Source organism: Rhea pennata, chromosome 3 (assembly GCF_028389875.1).
Source record: "Rhea pennata isolate bPtePen1 chromosome 3, bPtePen1.pri, whole genome shotgun sequence".
Classification (NCBI taxonomy): Eukaryota; Metazoa; Chordata; class Aves; order Rheiformes; family Rheidae; genus Rhea; species Rhea pennata.
The window spans coordinates 37,143,877-37,164,139 of NC_084665.1; positions in this window are offsets into that span (position 1 = coordinate 37,143,877).

Below are 20,263 nucleotides of genomic sequence, written 5' to 3' on the forward strand. Positions count from 1 at the left end.
ATTGAAGTATCCTATCACAGACAGTTCAGAAAACAGGGAGGGAGGAGAAAAAAACTCCTCAAAACTATGAACTGGAGCTCAATCTTGTTGGCACACAGAGCTTTCCAGTCTTGTAAGAGAAGCAGGAGTGTGCCTAAACCTCTGTTTCCCACAACTGACATTTTATACCTGGTATGGAAAATAGGACTTATGCCCAGTTGACTTTCCCCCTGTTCCCAGAACACCATTCCTTCCCAACCATACTCCTCTGACTATAATGCAGAACACTGCTACTCTTTCCCCTTTCCAATACTTGTTTTCCCTCTTTCATGAGAAGATTTGTCTCTGTTTCTCAGCTGCCCATTACATGTTGTCCATTTTTTCTTTGCCTGCACTACTCCAGATCTCTGACAAATGTCCCACAACCACACGGCTTCCTTTTACAGCAAAACTATTTCCTCCTCCTGTCAAACAAGATTATTTCTTCAAGCTCACAGACTCTCTCACCCACAGTCCCAGCTCCTTATTTGCACTGCTAGATTACTCCCTAAAACCTCAGCTTCTCACTGCACAAGCAAGATCATGCCAGCTCTCAGAGGAAACCTCTCCCTGCTTCCCACCCAAAGCATGGTAGTGGGAACCAATTCTTTACTGGCAATCAAACTGGCCTTCCCCACAGCTGAGGGACACACTAACAAACCCCATAGCACTACCCAGCAATGAATAGGGGAGAAAAATTATGTAGCAGCTAGCCACATGAAAGGAAAATGCAAGTTATCTGGGGGCCCTGGGCTGCAGCATCCCACTGCCTAGCTATAATTGCAAGTCTTCAAGAAATTATAGTATGATCCATACAGCTTTAAAGATATACGTTCCTCAAGCTGCTAATAGTACTACACTGTACTAATAGGACTACACTGTCCTTTGCCTAAAGAAGGCATAAAGAGTGGGGTGCTGTGAGCCTCTCCCACTTCTCAGCTGAGGCTCGGAAACAAGTAGAAATTAGGGTAGATTAGAGGGTATTTGCAACAGCCATCCTCAAAGAGCCATAGATCTATAGTGTAGATAACTGCTCTCAGAGTACAAGTGGTAAGCCCTATATCATAGGTGACTGCCTACTAGTACTTCCCCAGAGCAGTGGGCCTCAAGAATTCCAACTGAGCTCAGTCAAACAATGATTTTAGTATTGTCCTCCTACATCTGGAGTGTGGCCAAGCCCCTATCTCCAAAGCAAAGACCGATTCTTTAGTCTTGCTATCTGAGGATGCTTAGTAACTGCTGCAGATCTGTGGTTAGCGCAGACAACAGCATTTTGTCCTACACAGACTTTCTTGTTAATTTGAATCTACTGGAGAAAAGTACATTCATGAGAAATTCTATGACCCTTACACACAACAGAAAAAATAACTCCTCAGACTATCTCCCAAGCCAAATTTTTTTAATATAGTGCTTACATAGCCTCATTGTGTTTGGTTAAAGTTCTTTCCCCACATTAAGAGAAGATACTATACTTCCAGCATTGTCTTTAGGCTTCCTACATACCAGATCAAAGCCTTACCTCATATTCCCTGCAATTGCAATCTATATCCTAACTACCCTCAATGCAAATAACTACTGTGCCTCAAGGTCTGCCTGCCAACATTTTGGCAAAAAATCATTAGGCTGGCTTTTAAGTAACACAACAGCAAGCATTCAATCCAGTACACTCATGTATTTTGATATTATAACTTTCCTTGCTTCCCTCTGAGAAATATTTGTCTTATACAAGCTTTCTAAGGTGTTAAGACTCCTTTCAAAGGCTCACCAAATTACTTCATACACCAATCTACACCAGTTACCTTGTTTTCAGATTTTTACAAGTATCTGCTTCTTTCTTTGTAAGAAGCTTTTCAGATATTCCCAATGCCTCAAACTGAGACAAAAGTACATCAAGATAAATCCAAAAAGTCCAAATATTTTAGACACTGAGGTATAAAATCCTTTATAAAACTGCACTATATGTATATAAAAAAAAGTCAACTATCACATCAGCAGTCCTTTATTATCCCTGCTTAATACAGCTGCCATACCATCTATTTGTTAACTTTCCTTGCCAGGGCCTCTCTGCTCTGCAAACATAAAAGAGATAGGTTGCTCTCCGTTATTGATATAAAGAACAGTTTTGCTAACTCCTATTTCCCCCCCCCCCCCCCCCGAGACAATCCACTCAGAATATCTGCTTTTATCAGCACAGATTTTGTCTGCATGTCTCCATCAGACATCATTCTTCCTTGGCTCTTGGTGTTTTGGCATTTGCAGTATTTTAAGACTGGAAACTCTACTAAGAGGAACAACTCTCATTGCTGTTACATCAGCATGGCATAGCATACTCATATCTATTTGGTTATCACACCTTTCCTTTATACGTAAATCTGCATATAATTCTTTTACCCTTAAAAAAACCCAGAGAATTATAGCCCTTCTTAGTCAATAGGATGACTATTACATGCCATGATTACCAATTTCTTAGTAGAACATACACTACTGATGATATTAGATGTTGAGGAAAATTTATTTAACCAAGTACTAGAGATTTGCTTCAGAAACAAAATACTGCTTCTTTATTCCCTACCACCACCAATAAAGTCAAAAAACTTGATTCAGAAATGCTGTTGACACTGTCTCACAGGACATTCAGATCACCCAAGTTAGGTTCATATAGCTCTTATTCCCCTACCATCAAGCAGAAAGCTACCTGGAAACCATATTATGAGAGCGTGTGACTAGAGGGATGAGTTAAGTAACACCATGTCCACGTCAAATTCAGCATTCAAATACAGCACTGTGTGATCAGCCTGGCTGTTTAGGTTTGACTGCAGAAGAGACATCTTGAAGCAGGTTTGTCAGCTAGTGTTGTTCAGTATTTTTTTAATAGTGACTTGGCTAAAAGAACAGTGTGCACAGGTATTAAACAAGGAGAGAAACAGGAGAGGCTTCAGGGAAGTGGGAGGTCAGGCTCACAATTCAAAACAGACAAGTCGGATAAAAGTATCACCAAAAAAGCTTCAATCTGAGATAAAGCTGAAGACACTTCTTTCAGTATTGTTTACATAGCAGAGTAAATTTCTTTGAAGAATCCCTACATTCCTTCCCTCATATACTGATTTCTCTAAAAAATTGGTTTGAGGACATTCATTTCTGTACCTGTAGATTAAAGGACCTCTGCCAAATTCCCTCCTTGCACCTGAAAGCGATGTGTAAGCAGGCCATGATAACAAAAATCCATATTACAGCAATGGTTAAACAGGACTAGTTTAATAGCGTTATCTTCTTTGACCAGACACAGACAGACATTGTCCTTCAAGTGCCATTTGTTAAGGCTGTAACATGTTGTAAAGCATATTTTAATACACAGAGCAAAGTCTATACTAAAGACTGAAGAGGCTGAAAGTTTTAGCACCAAAATCTAAAACATTTGCATAATTCTTCCTTTGCAGTTATTATATTTTCTTCCTCCTTAATTAGCTAGTATTCAAGCAAAGAAATATAGGAGTAAGCTTTGTTTTACAAGAAAGAGTCATCTAACTTGGTAGTACATGGGCAAGCTGTAATCTTTTCTCTAGAAACTCCAGTTCTTTAAAGGAAACATGTTCACCTGAAGTATGAGTTGGTATTATTAGTTTCAACAGGGGGCTCAAGTCACCTGCTTTTGTATCACAAAGGTGTATGTTTGCTGCACAAAAATTGCAAGACAGAAGATGAAGCCAGGTTTGTAAAGTTAAGAGTTTTCTAGACCGTCGTTTTCTTGCACAATTTTCCCTCAAATTTGATCTTCTTGGAGTATAACTAGCTAGCTAGCTATAGGTAAATATAACCATCTTGAAAATATCAATAAAAATCAATAACTATCTTGAGTATGGGTGCGGGTAAAAGTACTCTAAGTATTAAAAGAAGCCCAGTATCACTTCATTGCTAGTGTGGATGTGAGCTAACTGGCAGGTTTTTGCCAGTCATCGGGAAAGCTCAACTAGTCTTGCTCATGAGAGAATTCCAGTAGGAGCTGATATGATCAAATGTCAAAAGATTTGAGATTCCTCTGTTCTGTTATCTTGATATTCAAATTTCCTTCAATATGACCTAGTTCTTAAAGAGTTTATAATCAAAACAGCATGGCATAGCATAACTGCTATACCACTTCTTCCACTAGAATCAAGGATACTGCTCTTCAACCGCATCCTGCTCCTAAGAGCACATAGCTCTGCTGTCTGTGGCTTGCGTACAAAAGCTACCAAGGATCCACATTTTTTCTTCCTGAACTAGTACAAAAGGGATCTGCTGCAGGACTTGTGAAGTGATGGTCCTTAGCAAGGCTAATATGGCTAAGTCTGAATAAGGTAGGGATAAGATGTGAATTCAGGTGGACCCAGTGCTACAATGAATGCTTTATTTTTTCCTTATGTAGATCCCTGTGAAAGAAAGCTTCAGAACTGTCCCTTTTAATTGATCTCAGAAGACAGAGAGCAGCATTTGCTGCCTCAGAGAGAAGGCAAATAATACATCAACGCTGAAAAACATTAATATACTTGGAATATAAAGGGCTACAAGCAAACATTTCAGGCCTAGACTGATAACAAGCATCACCCCAGTGCCTGTTACGTCTCTGGAAGAGACCGCAGCAGCTCTACTATGGTGCTTCTCCACTTCTCTGAAAAGCACAGTGGCTAGTGCTATCACTGTTGGTGCCAGGTTGCTAAACCACCCTCCCCCCAGGCTGGGAGCACAAATGCCTCTTCCCCTTTCAGCAGGGTAGCCTCTGCTAGTCCTGGAGATCTGCCTGAGTCCCTTGCAGGGAGTGCTGTATCCACAGTAGCATCACTCACGCCAGAGGCCCTGAGGCTAAGCAAAAGCCAAGCCTGTCATTAGACTCATATTGGTTTAACTGTCCCAGGGCAAACAGTTCAGGCAGAGTTTAAATCCTGTTTACAGCACACTAGGGTGGCAATGTTAGGCACTTTTCCTTGGGTGCCAAATGGACTGTTTCCATCTATTTCAATGGTTGGCATATACAAATAAGAGTAAAGTGACAGAAGGATTTTTTTCATAACGCTGGTCTAAGTTCAAGGCTGCTAGAATAGCTAGTCCTATCTTGCTATCACAGCTACCAAGAGACTATTAAGTGAAGAAATGAAGTGCACTGTCACTAACTCATGGACACTACACTTGTTATTAAGAGACAAATAGCTCTTATCTATTTATAACAACCATGACCAAAATTGAATGTATTTTATTGCTTCTCAACTTCAGCATGTTTGCTTATCTATCTATTACTGTGCATTTGAACAGTACACAACTCAGTAGAGCCCCTGGGCATTATTTGAATGCAAAATATTGAAGTACTGCTAATGCTCCCAGTAACAGAGGTTAAAGATAGGTAATTATTAAGTCTAACTTTTTATTTTTGCGTGAAACAACCAAGACTTAATAAGATTTTTGCATTACATAGGCTTACGTCTCTAAATTACGTGGTAGATCATAATTAGATTGTCTAAACTGACATTATCGCCAATGAACTTGACAAAAACTTTCCATAGCTGAAGTGCACACTAGGCAGACAAGCAGATGTCTAATTGGGTTTTCAACAAACAAACAGTCCTACAGCTCCTAATAAGGTTATAAGAGCACTTCAAAGGAAGAACAAACATCTGTATTATTAGCTAACTTCCATGCAGAAGAAAGTTCTCTTGTTTGATAAAAACAGACCAGGAATGCTATGTATCAGAGTAACTCTGGCAAGCAGAAATGAGAACAGCAACATTTGGCATGAAAAACACTGTCTAGACTAAATAAGCCAAGCCTGACTCAGGCTGCTTTCTTCATTTTATTTACTGTAAGTCTGATGCTCCCATCATTGGCTCCTAGCTACCAAAACTTACAGAAATCTCATTTGCTGGCACAGTCTTTTTATATAGACCTAGAAATTAATTCCTGCTCCTTCCCTACCACTCCTTAAATTCAGAATGAAGAGGCAAAAGAAGAAGAAAACTTTAGCATCTTATAAAAAATATGAGCTAATAAAGAAAATATGCAGGATTGTTTAAAAGGCTCGAAAACAAAACTAAAACTCCTCTCATCCCCATAAATTATTAAAATTCAACTGCTAGTTCTGCCCGACCTTTGCCACTGTTTGCTCCTTAAATTGCTTCTGTTTTTTGTTTTTTTTTTTTTTTTTTTTTTTTAAGATACACAAAAAGTTTAACTTCCCAGCTGATGAACACAGGAGATTTCTTGAAAGCCCCTTACATTATCATTCTCAGCATTAATCAAGAATGGCCTGTTTCACAATGTTCTACCAGTCACAAGAGTTCAAACAGAAGAAGCATTCAAACTGTTCTTTCTTCTCCTCACCATCACAAAATGAGTTTTGTGCAGAATTTTTATGTATACAGATATGCATTTTAATGTATAATTAAAATCCTGTCTCTGAAATATGGCATAAGCATTGCACAACTGATACAGAGACCTACCTACCCTTGAGTAACTAAAGTTACATTAGTAATATCATTAGAAAATGCCCTTAGCTTTATATAATTCTATAATATAAATTATTCTACATATATCACATAATACATACTATATAGTGTGTGTGTGTGTGAAGTATATAATATAAAGCTACCTTAGCTTTATATATTTGTAACTATGTTTTTTTCCAGTATAAATCTTGGAAAGATCATGGTTTGGTTACAACTAAGAATGCTTTTAAGTTTTTTATTTTTACTTTTTTAATCCTTTAATCAAAGGATTAAGATGTTAATTAGTCCATATGCAAGACCATATTTGATGTAAAGGAAATGATACTATGAAGTTTAATAAAGATATTTAACTACATGACAACAAAAAGCTGTTAACAGGAAATCACTACATGACAACAAAAAGCTGTTAACAGGAAATCACAACTGTTTTAGAATTAAGTTCCTTACTATAAAACATTAACTTCTGTCCCTAACTACCAATTACACAAGATAGACCCAACTTAAGTAAATATAATTTCAGTGATAACATCCTTGTTGAAGGCAATTTTAGGGATTATCTACACTTAAGCATCTCCTAACAAAGCTGGACCTGTAGCTTTATTTGCAAACTCAACTGTGTTGCAATTTATACTAGGTTTGCCAGCATAAACTGATTTAACAGCTAGAGCAAAGCTCTATGAACTTGTGTTTTCAAACTAAGCCCAACTACGACTCCATCAATTTTCTACATGTAATATAATAAATTTAAATTTGGTAGATTGTGAACATTCTTTCAGATTTCTGAAGAGTACAAGAGTACTGAGTTTTCCCAGAATCATTAGCAATGATTCATTTCCTAGATCTCAAAAGGAGAAAAAGGCCTTAAGGCAAAAGAAATGCATCTGTTGGCTGAATATTCAGATAGGAAATAAGAATACATATGCGCATTCATGTAGTCCAGAAGAAACAGCACTTGTTGCAAACAAGAAATGCAGACAAGCATTTCTCATATAGTAAGAGCATTCAAGGACTCAGTTTGGAGAACAATCCTTCTGAAAAGGCATTAAATTATATAAATGGTAATTACATCAGTGAGGAAAAGGAAAGCTTGCCTGCTAAATATTTTCATCACGATGAGCACTGAAAGTCTGCCTTTTCTCCTTCTTCCAAAGTGCCATCAAGATATAACACACAAATCTAGAAAATCTTCATAGAGCATTAGGTCTTAACAATTTTCAATATAAAGCAACAGCTAATGAAACAGTATGTCTGAATTCCAATATCAAACAACTACACACAAGAAACAGCCATGAGTATGTAACAACAATTTGCAAATTCCTCTCTTCCTCATGCAGCAAAACGGACAATTAAGAGTTACAAACAATTCGTTACTTTATGCATAGTGTCACCAGTATTTAACCAACAAAACTCTTTATGGTTCCAAATAAATCAATTAGACATCCAGATTACTTTTTACAGGTTCTCAGTCATATATACATATTACATATATAAGTATATACACACACATTCATCATACTAGACATCTCTTAACAGCAAAGGAAGAAGAAAAATGTCTTGGTGTTTCGTTAACTTGTTCTTTTCTTCCTTGACATTAAGTTTGATAATACCACATTCATGTGAGACGTTTTCTCGGTGCCTTTTGGAAATCAAGGAAATCACTCACTAATAACTCAGTTCTAAATGTCTTTCTGCCAATGTGACAGATATTTGCATTAAAAATCTGACCTTCAGGCACATTATGTTACAATAATGATTCAAAATGAAATCTGTCAGTTAATGGCAACCTAACTTAATGATAAAGATCATGAGAGTTTCTTTACTAGCAGCTCAATATAAAATCTTCAGTAAAACAAATGTGTGATTTCTGTTCCCTGTTCCACATTATACTTTCCATGCAAAAATTGCTTTTGTTTTCATAGTCCTAGTGGCACGTTACTGAATATTACGTTGACACAGTGTGTGTGATAAAAAAAAAAAAAAAATACTCTGATAAAGACACCAGTGATGATCTCTAACCTGTCTACCCATGGGACATAATTGGTGTTAGGAAAGTCTGCTGAAATGGCTATTAAAAAGAGAGATATGAACTCTACTGGTGGATGCTACATGAAAAAGGCAATTAGCACAGCTGCTGCCAAGGAAAAACATGTATCACTAATTACTCAAATTCTCAAGCATGTTAAACAAAACAGCACACAAAGAATCCAGTTAGTTGACATAATTTATGTGAAACTCCAAAAGGCTTTGAAAAATTATCTTACAAGAGACTATTAAGAATGCCCAAATTGTAAAACAGCATCACAAGTTTAAAATCAGCAAGAAGATGGAATACAGAACAGAAATATGTTTTCTTTTCTTGGATACAAGTTTATTATGGGATGTACTTTTGGTGTCTACCAGCACATATATGGTTTGTTAATGCCCTATTTGAGTTAAATAAGTAATTAACTTAGAAGTATATGGAATTGTTTTACAGTAGTTCAGAAACTCCCAAATCTAATTTAAGTCTTCAAGACTAGGAAGCATATATCTCTACAAGAAGAGTTTATTCTGAGACTACACTTTGGGCTTGTCTGAATTTAGCAGAAATCTATTATTTAGAAATGTAGTAACTACATAAAAGTAAATAAACCAGTAAAGAATCTAAAAACTTGGTCTACCTTTGAGATTCTAAGATTATGGAAAAAAAATAACAATACTAAAATGAGCAAGTAATCACACCAAAAAGTTTTTAGTGCAGGTACAGACAGGTTAGGAAAAATGTTGTTTTGTCACCACAGCTCATTATCTTTAAGAAACCGTTTTAAGAGTGTGATCTTCCTGGCCTAAGTATAGCCCTTCAGAAGGGGTCAGGAAAATGGAATACGCCCTAGGTTTATAACCTGTTTATAAGTTACACATACATACAAATAGGAAAACACACAAAAGACAAGACCATTAACAATGGCAAGACAGGAAGAGTAAGGAACTGAGCTAGGCGTAGGGACTGTAGATGAAACTGAGCACTGATAAGCAAGACAATGTGCATCTCAGACAAGCTGAGCTTGTCACGCACATTACTGATGTCTACTTTAACCACAACTACCCAAGCAAGAGACTCTAGCATCAAGATATGGAGCCTGCTGAAAATTTCCCATGTGCAATATTGGATTAAAAGATAAAAGTCCAAGCACTATTGTGTGTAAAGAGCAGAAAGAAAATAGAAAGGAAGGATTTTAAAGGCACGCATACCGATAAAGCTAAAACAGACCTCAAGTAGTAACTGGACACAGGAAACCTAGATTTTAACCATTCTGTTTCTAGAAAAAAATCCTTTAGAAATTGTATAATGGAAACATAGAAAGTAACTCTTAATTCAAAATATATGCAATAAATTCCAAGACTAAAACAGAAATACTTTTTCCACATACCGCAGAATCTATTCATGGAAATAACTATCTCAAGATAGCAAAATTGTGTTTGCTTCTGAGGATGCAAATTGATGAGCATCTAGAATTCTAAAACAAGATGATCACAATAAAAACAGAAGTTCTTGTGCTTAAGGATATGCATTTCTACATAACAAATACAAACGAGCCTTAATTTTCTCCTTGTAAGGATGTACTAACAAATGTTCAAGTCAGAGCAGTTTATCCCTCTGTAATACACACTGGTTTCGTATGTAAGCAACTAATAGCAATTGTATATTGACATTCACTTTCCCCAACTACTACATACAAAGCTGACATGTGCTTATTATACGAGAATAAAGGATGTCTTGATGTGTTTGAATGGCGGATGTAATTGTGGGACAATCAACTATATCTATGAAGGCTTTCAAAATGATTCGACACAAAAATCATTAAAAAATGCACAGTATTTTATAACAGAAATTAGAATTAGAAAATTTCAATATTAAATCCAGATTCCAACTTTAGTACATGTGTATTTCAGCAAAGGCTCTTTTTGGTATAACAGATCAGCATAAATCATTGCACAGAAGGTCCCCAACTATTCAAGACAGCCACCTCCTTAAACACTCTTTTTTGCATGCATCTCACTCCACTTTGGAAGATACTCTAAAACAAAGACTAGACAAAAGCAACCTTTCTACAATTCCACTGAGAAAGAAGATGCAAGAAGATCTGATAGACTGTACCGGCTAGTGTAGGCATCACCATACGAAGAGATTGTTCTTCCTGAATTACACCATAGAAATTAGCAATCCTAAAGGTGGAGATTCAGGCTGAAAAGCAAAACCAAAAACTTTATCCTAGTTCTCATGTGATGCAACAACATGTTCCCTGACACCATTGGGAAGAATGAAAGTTGTTGAGTTGTAGCCCTGATGGTATAAAGATAAAAAAAAGAGAAAAACCTTTGGAGATGGAAGCAACACTTTTATTAGTCCAAGAACACTTAACATCTGTGCTCTCAAAAGTACTACTACTGAACAACCCACACTCTATTTTTCCCTACCACAAAACTGAGTAACTGTTAAGAACTGTCTTTTGTTTAAACTCCTCACAAAACTGGAATGTTTCTCTTCGAAGGCAGAGTCCAGGGAAGGGGAATAACAGCAAACATTTATACATACTGGATGTCTAATGTTGGGGGCCAGAGGTTCCCAAAGCATTGCAACATATATCTACAAATACTTTGAGCATAAAATCACACAAATACATTTCCTATGCAATTCAGCTAGTACACTTGTGAAGAATCAAAGTACAAAAAAAAACTCCAAAAGTTATTAGTGACCTTTAGCTACTTCTTGAAATTCAGCCATATAACTTTTTGTTCATTAAAAGAGCATGCATACAGTGTGATTTCACTATGGTCTCATTATCATGGATTTTCAGATGAGTAACAATTGGGGAAATTGTGCATTCGAGCCTACCTGGTACTATAGCTTACAAAGACAAATAAGAGGTAACTCTAATCCTGTTTTTGTTGCTACAAGACCCTGCTATAAAAGGGTCTCTTTAACAGAGTTAAAGAACTCTGCTAAAGTTAACAGAACTAATAAAGCTTGTCTTCAGGGTCACGACCTGGGAAATTCCTCTGCAGAAAGAGCCTTGACAAAGAACTTAAATGACCATGCCTCATTTATATTTCCAGAAAAGATACCGCAACAAATAATTAAAATCCATCAAAACATTATTATCAGCTCATCTAATGGAGAACAGATATAGCCCAATTTACCTACAGGACTAATCCTTTTAAGGCTTAACAGGAGCAACACTTTTTGAGCATCTTTCTCAGTTCAGAATCCCAGGATTGAAGATGCTCAATATATACCTTTTAACTTCAGTTATTAAAGGAAGAAAAAATAAGTTCAGCACCTTTTGGAAAAGACCAACATTAACTATCAACACACACTGACTACTACAACAGTTAACAACAACAACAACAAACACTAAAACCACCTGCATTCAAAGAACCTAAATCTAAAAAACAGGCTGTTATTTCTCACCTTAACTTAATGCTGCTTAACTTCATACTACCAAAAAACTTGTTGCTTAAAAATTGACAGTTAAATAAAAAAACTTTCAGAAAGCAAACCCACATAATGCTGTATTTCTGAGACAGTTGCATGATTTTCAGCAAAAATTACAGGGATAAAGAGGACTACAGGTTTCAAGTGATTAGGGACTCAATGACCCACTGCTAATGAGCTCAATAAATGCTGTAATTAACATTGTAACAGTACCTTGTCACTATTCCTAAAATAATTAGGTAGAAGGTAAGCTTCTCTAGTGCCCTGAAGTCAATGATGGAAGCTAAACTGCTTCAAATCTTAATTTTACTATTAATCTTCTTTTACTAAGACATACAGTTTACTCTAGAAGTTAGCAAAAACAAATTCGAATATCTTGCATTTTTCGTCATCTCTATTTCTGTATCCGAAAAACAATGACCTACACTACAATTTAACAGAATACTGCAAAATATTTAGCAGAGAAAGATTTTCAGAGTATGTGGTGCTCTATACAAACAGAAAAAAATACTGGAAAGGCTAAGCTGGTTTTAGTATGAACTGTCACCTACACACTTACTAGCATGAAATTCTGACTCCACTGAAGTCAACAGCAGCACTCATTTATTTCATTGCTGGCCGTGATTTCATCTCAGGACTTTAGCTACTTGTCAAACACAACTTTGCACCATAAAACCTGTAGACACTACACTCAGCTCCTTTTACCCTGCCTCTGAATGCCAGAGTAGAGATTCCACATGGTTCCGAATTCTAGCTCCTGAAACACACATTCGTCACTCCGGAATGCAAAGAAATGCAAACAAACTTAAAAGAACACTGTATCCCTGACTTCAGCCCATGATCAACACAGGGATAAAGTATGTGAAAGAGATCTAATTCCTTATTACAAAAATAGGTCCAACTGCAGTTCAATTCAGCTTGCAAGAAAGCAGCTATGAAGAATTTCCGACATATGCCTGAACCAACAATGTCTGGAAGAACTTGGATCTGCTACTCCAAACCACTTTGCCTACTGAAAAAAAAGAAAAAGAAAAAGAAAAAAGAAAAAAAAAAGTACTGTGACCAGAAGCCCAGACTGCATTCCAGAGGTCTAGGAATAGCTAGTTTTCTTATTTGCAGTACGTAAATTTAAAGTCTAAGATGCATTCCTCTGGTTTTTAAGGATGTCTCCAATTTCTCCTCAAAAATTCACTTTGCTTCTCTTTCGCTACTTAAAAATTTTGCTTTCTCTAGGACTACAAGCTTAGTTACAGCAAATATTTTTCAGAGTGAATTTTGAAAAAACATGCAGTCATCTTTCTGATACTGTCATGGCCATTGGTTTTGGTTTACAGGGCTTATTTCTTCATATTTTTTATGAAGCTGAAGTTTGTGATTTACAGATTTGAGCAATACAGCAGAACAGCAGCAAACCACACTTCATGCTATATCTTTTTTTTTGTTGCATAAGGGACTTCTTTTAAATGTAAGCTGGATACTGTCATTCAAACAAGTCTAAACTATAAAAGGAGAGGTTATAAGGTGTTTGAAATTACATCCTTAGGGCTTCAATTTAGAAGTTTCTCTTCAAATTCTTTTGATTTACGTGCTTCATTATGGAAATGTCTGCTAGAGTTCTCTTTCTCTTCCTTGTTAATGACTTCAAAGAAATACATGCTTGAACTCCTAAACATATTAAACTAATTTAAATTATCTTAAAACACTCAGTGACTGCTCAGCAAACCAGAAAAAGCAGACCGTGCTTCAGAAAATAACCTACTATCTAGTTAGCAAACTGCACACAATCAATTTAAACATAAACACATTTAACAATAGAGTATCATCAATACATATAATTTGAGTTTGCTAGAGATTGTTAAAGCACTGGAGTTACATAGGAGCATGAAACTAAAATTAAAAAAAAAAAGTAAAATCTAGTACCTTTTTTTAAAAAAAAAAGTTATTGTCACATCAGGCACATTATTTATGCTCTTATATTTGTAGGAGAGGGGAGGAAGTAAACATTTATGCACCTTCCACAATGACACAATTCAGATGTGTAATCCAAATCTGTAACCTAAACAATTTATGGTATTATTTTAATTAGCAGATGATAAATCTAGGTTTGTTAGTTTAATGAAAAGTGAAATGTAAATACAGCATCTCCCCGTATAACTGATGAGTTCTCTTACAGAATACTTGAAAATTAAAAACAAATTTCAAACTGCTGTTGCTTTAAATAAAAATAAATTATATACAGATCTGAAAAAACACCCTTAATGTAGCTATCTTTCCAACTGTAAGTGAAGAAAGACAATTTTAATCTGTTTCTTAGAATCCTATCTTAATTATAAACCAAATCAAAATCCTTATTTTCAAATCAAGTATCACTGAGCTTTGGGAAACTGGCATTCCTAACAAATAGACCTTTTTGCAGTTTGTGTTAAGCCCCCGACCCGAGCAGCCTGTAGAATCTGTGCAGTTTGCCATTCTACATGAAGCAAAACAATCTTTGCCTTAATAAATCTGTAAAGAAGTTGCAAATATAAGGATACAGCTGTAAAACTGGCAACACCAGACATTTCCAGTTGACTTGGCTATCTCGAATCATGATGATGTTGATCACATTCTTCCCATTTCAAGCACCGGAACACTCCTGCAGTTACCTAGTATTTTCTGACACTTACTGAGTCCCTTGGCAGGGCTCGTGACTTTGTGCCATTTTTTTTTTTAGGAATTCTGGCCACAAATACTGTGGGTACCTACCATAACACACAGGGCAATGATGGACAGGCATGGCTGTTTGGAACCCCTGAGTTTCTGTGGTCACTTAACATAGTTCTTCTGAATAAAAGATAAAAAATATAGTAGTCAATGATCAGGTCCTCCTCTTTATATGCCACTTTGGACTTAGCTTGCTCAAATTCCTCAGTCTTCTTGCTAGATCCACATTTCACATGATCACATACAACAAACAGTGATGAGTAAACACCGTAGGATTCCCTATGCTCCCCCATAGACCAAAGGTCTGTGTGATGTAGGCCTTGGTTCTGCTCTGTTTTGGGTAACCAGAGGATACAAAATTTCAATAATCTCTCCCTGGCACTTGCAGGTCAGCCAATATTCCTTCTAGAGACAGATTCCCACCATTTTGAGGAAAATTGTTCTACTGTCCATAAATACTTTCTAAACACGTAGCCTGCCTTGCAAGGGTAAGTTGGATTTACCTTTCCAAGGTAAAGTTGGACTGCTGTAACAATCAACTTCCCTTTTATTTTAGCCAGCAAATTCCTCACACAAAACAGAGTAGCCTTAGCTCATGACACATTATATGTGTATGTACACATACACATATATATCAACATCATATATCACATCACATCTGACATGACACTATGGAAAAACTTGAAAGCCAACTTCAAAAAATGCTAGAAAGTATACTCCCTTCCCTTCATTTTTGCCACTGAGCACGGGCATGAAAACACTGCTGTCCCAGAGATAAGCACAGATGAAAGACACTAAGTGTGGGGAGAAGCCTCTATTTCATCCCATGCCTCTGCCTGCAGGCAACATTATGTTCATGTTATAAGCACTACTTCCTCTTTTTTTTTCCCTCATGGTGGGATCCTAATCTTTGTCTCACTGTGTGATAGATCCCATCAGCTGAACCTCTTAAGTGTAGCATGATACTGCTAGGTCTGGCTTTCTCAGCTTGCAACTCACACAGCTGTGTCCAAAGAGCATTAACACTCAGAAGAAGTGAAAGAGATAGAAAGAGAGATGACAGAGGTTTTCCTTCTTTCTCCTTCTCTCTGCTTCGTTTTCCTTGAAAGCACAGGATACTTTCATCAAATCTAGTTGATAGTTTGTAACACTCAAGATAGTCATTATGGCCTTTACAACCAAGGAATATGAAAACAGATTTCACATATGCCTGGTTTATGCATGGAATTCTTAAAAAAATAAAATAAAAAAAATAAAGATTATAAAGTTGTGAAGGAGGCTCAATACTTGCTCTTTTCTTTCCTCATTTGTGTCTCTGAAAGAGGAACAAATCCTGAGAAAAAAGCTGAATGCCACAGCTTCCACGAGTGTACACGCCAGGTTTCCCCACACGTTCTGCTCTGCTAAAGCCGCGGTCACTCTATCACGAGGCTATCCGGTGAGCCCAAGGCTTCCTTTGCCCTATTTGCTGTGGGGATTGCCTCGGTATGCCCACCATTACCACGCAGCGCAGAGAACTTTGCTTGCTGAGGCAGGGGACAGGAAAGAGCAACCGTGCAAGAACTAATAGACTTCCTTGTCAGAGTTCCCAAGATGGTACACCTTTGCAAACACAGTTTCTCCTAGTGGGATGATGACCCATATGCCTGATGATTTCTTTCCCAGTATACTAGGCACACAGCTCACTCAGGAACCAGGGTCTGAAATTTTGTCAGTCAGCCAGCCACTCAGCCTGGTTGCCAGACTACACTGTGTTTGCAACCAAGGGCCTACAAGAGGTCTGTATTTTCCATGGGCAGCTGATAACAGCTTTACACAACAGCACTGCAAGCACCACAAGGCCTCTGCTTATACTTCTGAACGAGTTCTGAGATCACATCAAGAATCTCAGTTGTCATCCACTTGGGAGGGGGGCTGGAGGAGTTACATACCACGAGTGGCACACATGGACGTGGCTTGCCTGAGCCCAGCCCTGCTCAGCAGGATGACTGCACTGATATTATTAGCAGAGGATGATCTGCTATCTTAAACTTCACAAGTGAGAGAATGAATGGCCACAAGCACATACGAGGAAAACAAAAAACAAACAAACAAAAAAAATCCACATGTGTAGGAGCCACAGGATTCCTACATTACAGTCCTAGGATGGTCCTGAGCAGTATTGTCCAGCAGGTCTTTTATAATGCTTCCAGTCTGCTGCTGCTTAGCTTATAAAGAGCTTTCTCTCATGAACAGACTTCTGCATCCTTTTAAGGAAAGAGGCTTGTTTTCACAGTTAAAACAATCTAGTTACACCAAAATACCACTTCTTGCACATACTTGTTCTGAAAGAACAGCTTTTTCATAGTTCAGCTTAACTCTTGATGCAACAAAAATGCAATTAACACTGTTGAGAACAAACAACTCAAGTGTCTTCACTGAAGAAAAAAATTGACAAGATTCTGAAAAAAATCACCCAATTTCAGAAGTGTTGGACACCCAGTAATTTCCCACTACAATTTAAATGAATCAGCTGAATGTCAAGCACATTTGGACTTCTAAAAAGTGCCTTTTAAAAGATGTTTTGCATTTTTTTTGTTCTGTAGCTTACTGTACATAAGACTCTGAAGAATATTCCAAGTGCTTAGTATGAATGCATTAATTGTTAAATAATGTATAATGAATATGAAAACATATAATGAAATAGAAAAGTATCTTAAAACAACATATAACAGTTTAAAAGTCAGGTTGAAGTTTCAGCTGTAACTACTTTTCCTCCCTAATGATCATTTGATTTCTTAACTATGGCTTCCACAAACACCAGTATTTTTGTATGAATCAAACTAATCTATATGCAAACTCTGATTTTTTTTTTTTAATTTAGGCTTGATCTCTAAATCAATTTGAAATAAAAAACGTGACAATAAATATACTGTGCAACAATTGCACCAGATTTAAACTCTACAGAGAGCTATTCTTTTGGTAACATAAGAGCGATGGATGGAAGAGAAACAGGAAGGAATACAAAAGCCAAGAGCTGACACTTGAACTTTATCATGCAGACACACTTTATTTCTTCAATTCTACATAACAAGTTCTGGAAGAATTAAAATGGTATTTTTGGGAGAACACCACTGAAATATGTAGCTTAATCTGAAACTAATCATTCACCTGAGTTATGTAACTACGGTGAAAACCAGCTATGACTCCCCATAACCTACTGCATGCATTTACAAGTACAGCTGAAAAAAACAGTTCTGAAAGCTTGTACTAAACATGCAAAAGGCCAAACATGCAAAAGGCCGTAAGAGCAAGTATTTTATAGCAAGCACTGTCATGTTAAGAAGAAAAGTGTTTTAACAACTTGTGTGTTCAATACAAGCAGAAAAGTTTTGCAAATATTTTCAATTACTACAGCTGCATTATGCTTTGTGTACCAGCAAGATGTTTAATCAGAATATAAATTACTATTGATATGAGTCATTGGTGTTTCACAACTTTATGAATACTATCAAGACCAGCAAATTTATCAATGCCATACCAAGAGTTGCAATTCATGAAGCACCTTGACAACTACTATGTACAGAGCCTCATAATCTACCTTTCTCAGCATCAAAAAGGAACTGTGATTTTTGAGCTGTACTTGTGTTAAGAAAAACTTTTAACAGGCATTCCCAAAGAATTTTGCATTTACAGCACTGCAGCCATCACAGACTGAATAGAAAGAAGTTTGTGGCAACCATTAGTTTTTACTGTCTCTTCAGTTTTATTCTTTTAGGCTGGAGAAATCTAGCCCCCCCCCTCTTTTTTTCTTTATTAAGAGAAAGTAACAGAACATTCAAGTATTTATTTTATATGTCAAGATCTAATGACAATGTGTAACTTTCTGTCTTATAGATGCACTGTCTACAGCATAACCTAACCAACTAAAAACTATGCCTACAAAGTTTTGTATCTCTAAGCCCAGGTACACAAATCTTGTAGCGTTCTGAACATATTTTATAACATTTCCTGAGAAGAGGCTTTCAGCTTAAAAGATTCAAGCCGAAACTTGGCACACTTGGTCTTGTTTCAAGAAGGAAACTTTCTTTTGCCAAACTTGAGAAGGAGTGGTTTTTAACATTTCCAATTTGGAAGTTAAAAAAAGATTCTTTTTATGATCAAATAACTTGACAAAAAGCATCCAAACAAACAAAAACCCAACTGCTTCATGTTTTAAAACTCTCTCATACCTTAATGAGGATAAATCATTTTGCTTAAAGACAATTAAATTAATTGAAAATGTGGTATAGTGCACATGAAGCATGACATTTTAAAGAAGGGAGCATAGCCAATGAAAGCAAAGAGTGCTCCTTTTAAATTGAGAACCATCAGCTTGTTTCCATGGCTACATTTTAAACAATTGTAAGCTCAAGGCTGTTTCTTAGAACAACCTTGTTTACTATGAACAACATTAAAACCGCTATTCTAAGGAAAAACTACTTGGAAGCATTTACAAACAAGAACAGCAACTAGCAGTGGCTGCTATTTTAAACTTTTTAAAATGACAAATATGTACTGTATTACCTGCTGTTTGTTCACATTTTAATATTTACCTTTTTCAGAACATTATTACTACTATTGCTCCGTACAGAGCAACCCAGGTGTTGTGAATATCTATGTCTCAGTTAGCTTGTACTTACCTGACCACACTTTATCATACCCTTGGATAGAGTTACCTCTCTCAGTACAGAAGCCATACAGTATTTACACAGTTACCCAGTTTTCCTTCATATTCTACAAGAGAATCCAGTAGACCCCTATGACTTCTCTAAGAGGAGCTTTGCCATAAAACTTGCATACATTGGAGGAAAAACAGTATTTACAACAGTAGACCCAGTTCTTCCCTCACATTTGGGTGAAGGACTCCATATGCAGCCACAGGTGATAATTATTAAGAGCACTCCAGCTCCACAGCATTTGAGGTGGCAAATGTCAATGTTCATCCTAAACAGCTCTCCAAATAAATATAAGTGCCTGAAAGTAAAATGGTAGGAAGACTATAAAAAAGTATGCATGTCCCCTTTCTCTATAATGTTGATCAGCCTAAGCAGTAGGAAGGAAAACTTACTCCCCAACAAAATGACAAACCAGTTAGAGAAAGCGAAAGCTAGAAAGAGCACTTGTCTCTTCCTTCTCCAATGGGAGCCTGAGAAGGAGGTGAAATACCATCTTTCCAAAACAGATTATTACAGGAAGTGCTGACAGACTGACTACTCTGGGCTTAGCCCCAAATGATCTCCTTTTGGGAACCCTGCACACAATTAGTATTTCCCCTCTTTGCTGTTTTAATAATAGCAGGATTTGGCAATGAATGGGAATAAAGGGATAAATCACTGAATTATACACCTCTTTTTCCTTCTGCAACTCATTCTCTTCAGTCTTCATTGCCTGAATTCCCATTAGAAATGTACTGAGTGCACAGCTGTGGGTTCCATCTCTTTCTAATCTTACTTCTAGAGGCAGATCAAAAGACAACCCGATTTTGAAATTCACTGGATTCCTAAATAGTCCACACACAAAAAAATATATATCTATATAAATATAGCCCTCTAGGGTGTAGCAGAAGGGAAATACT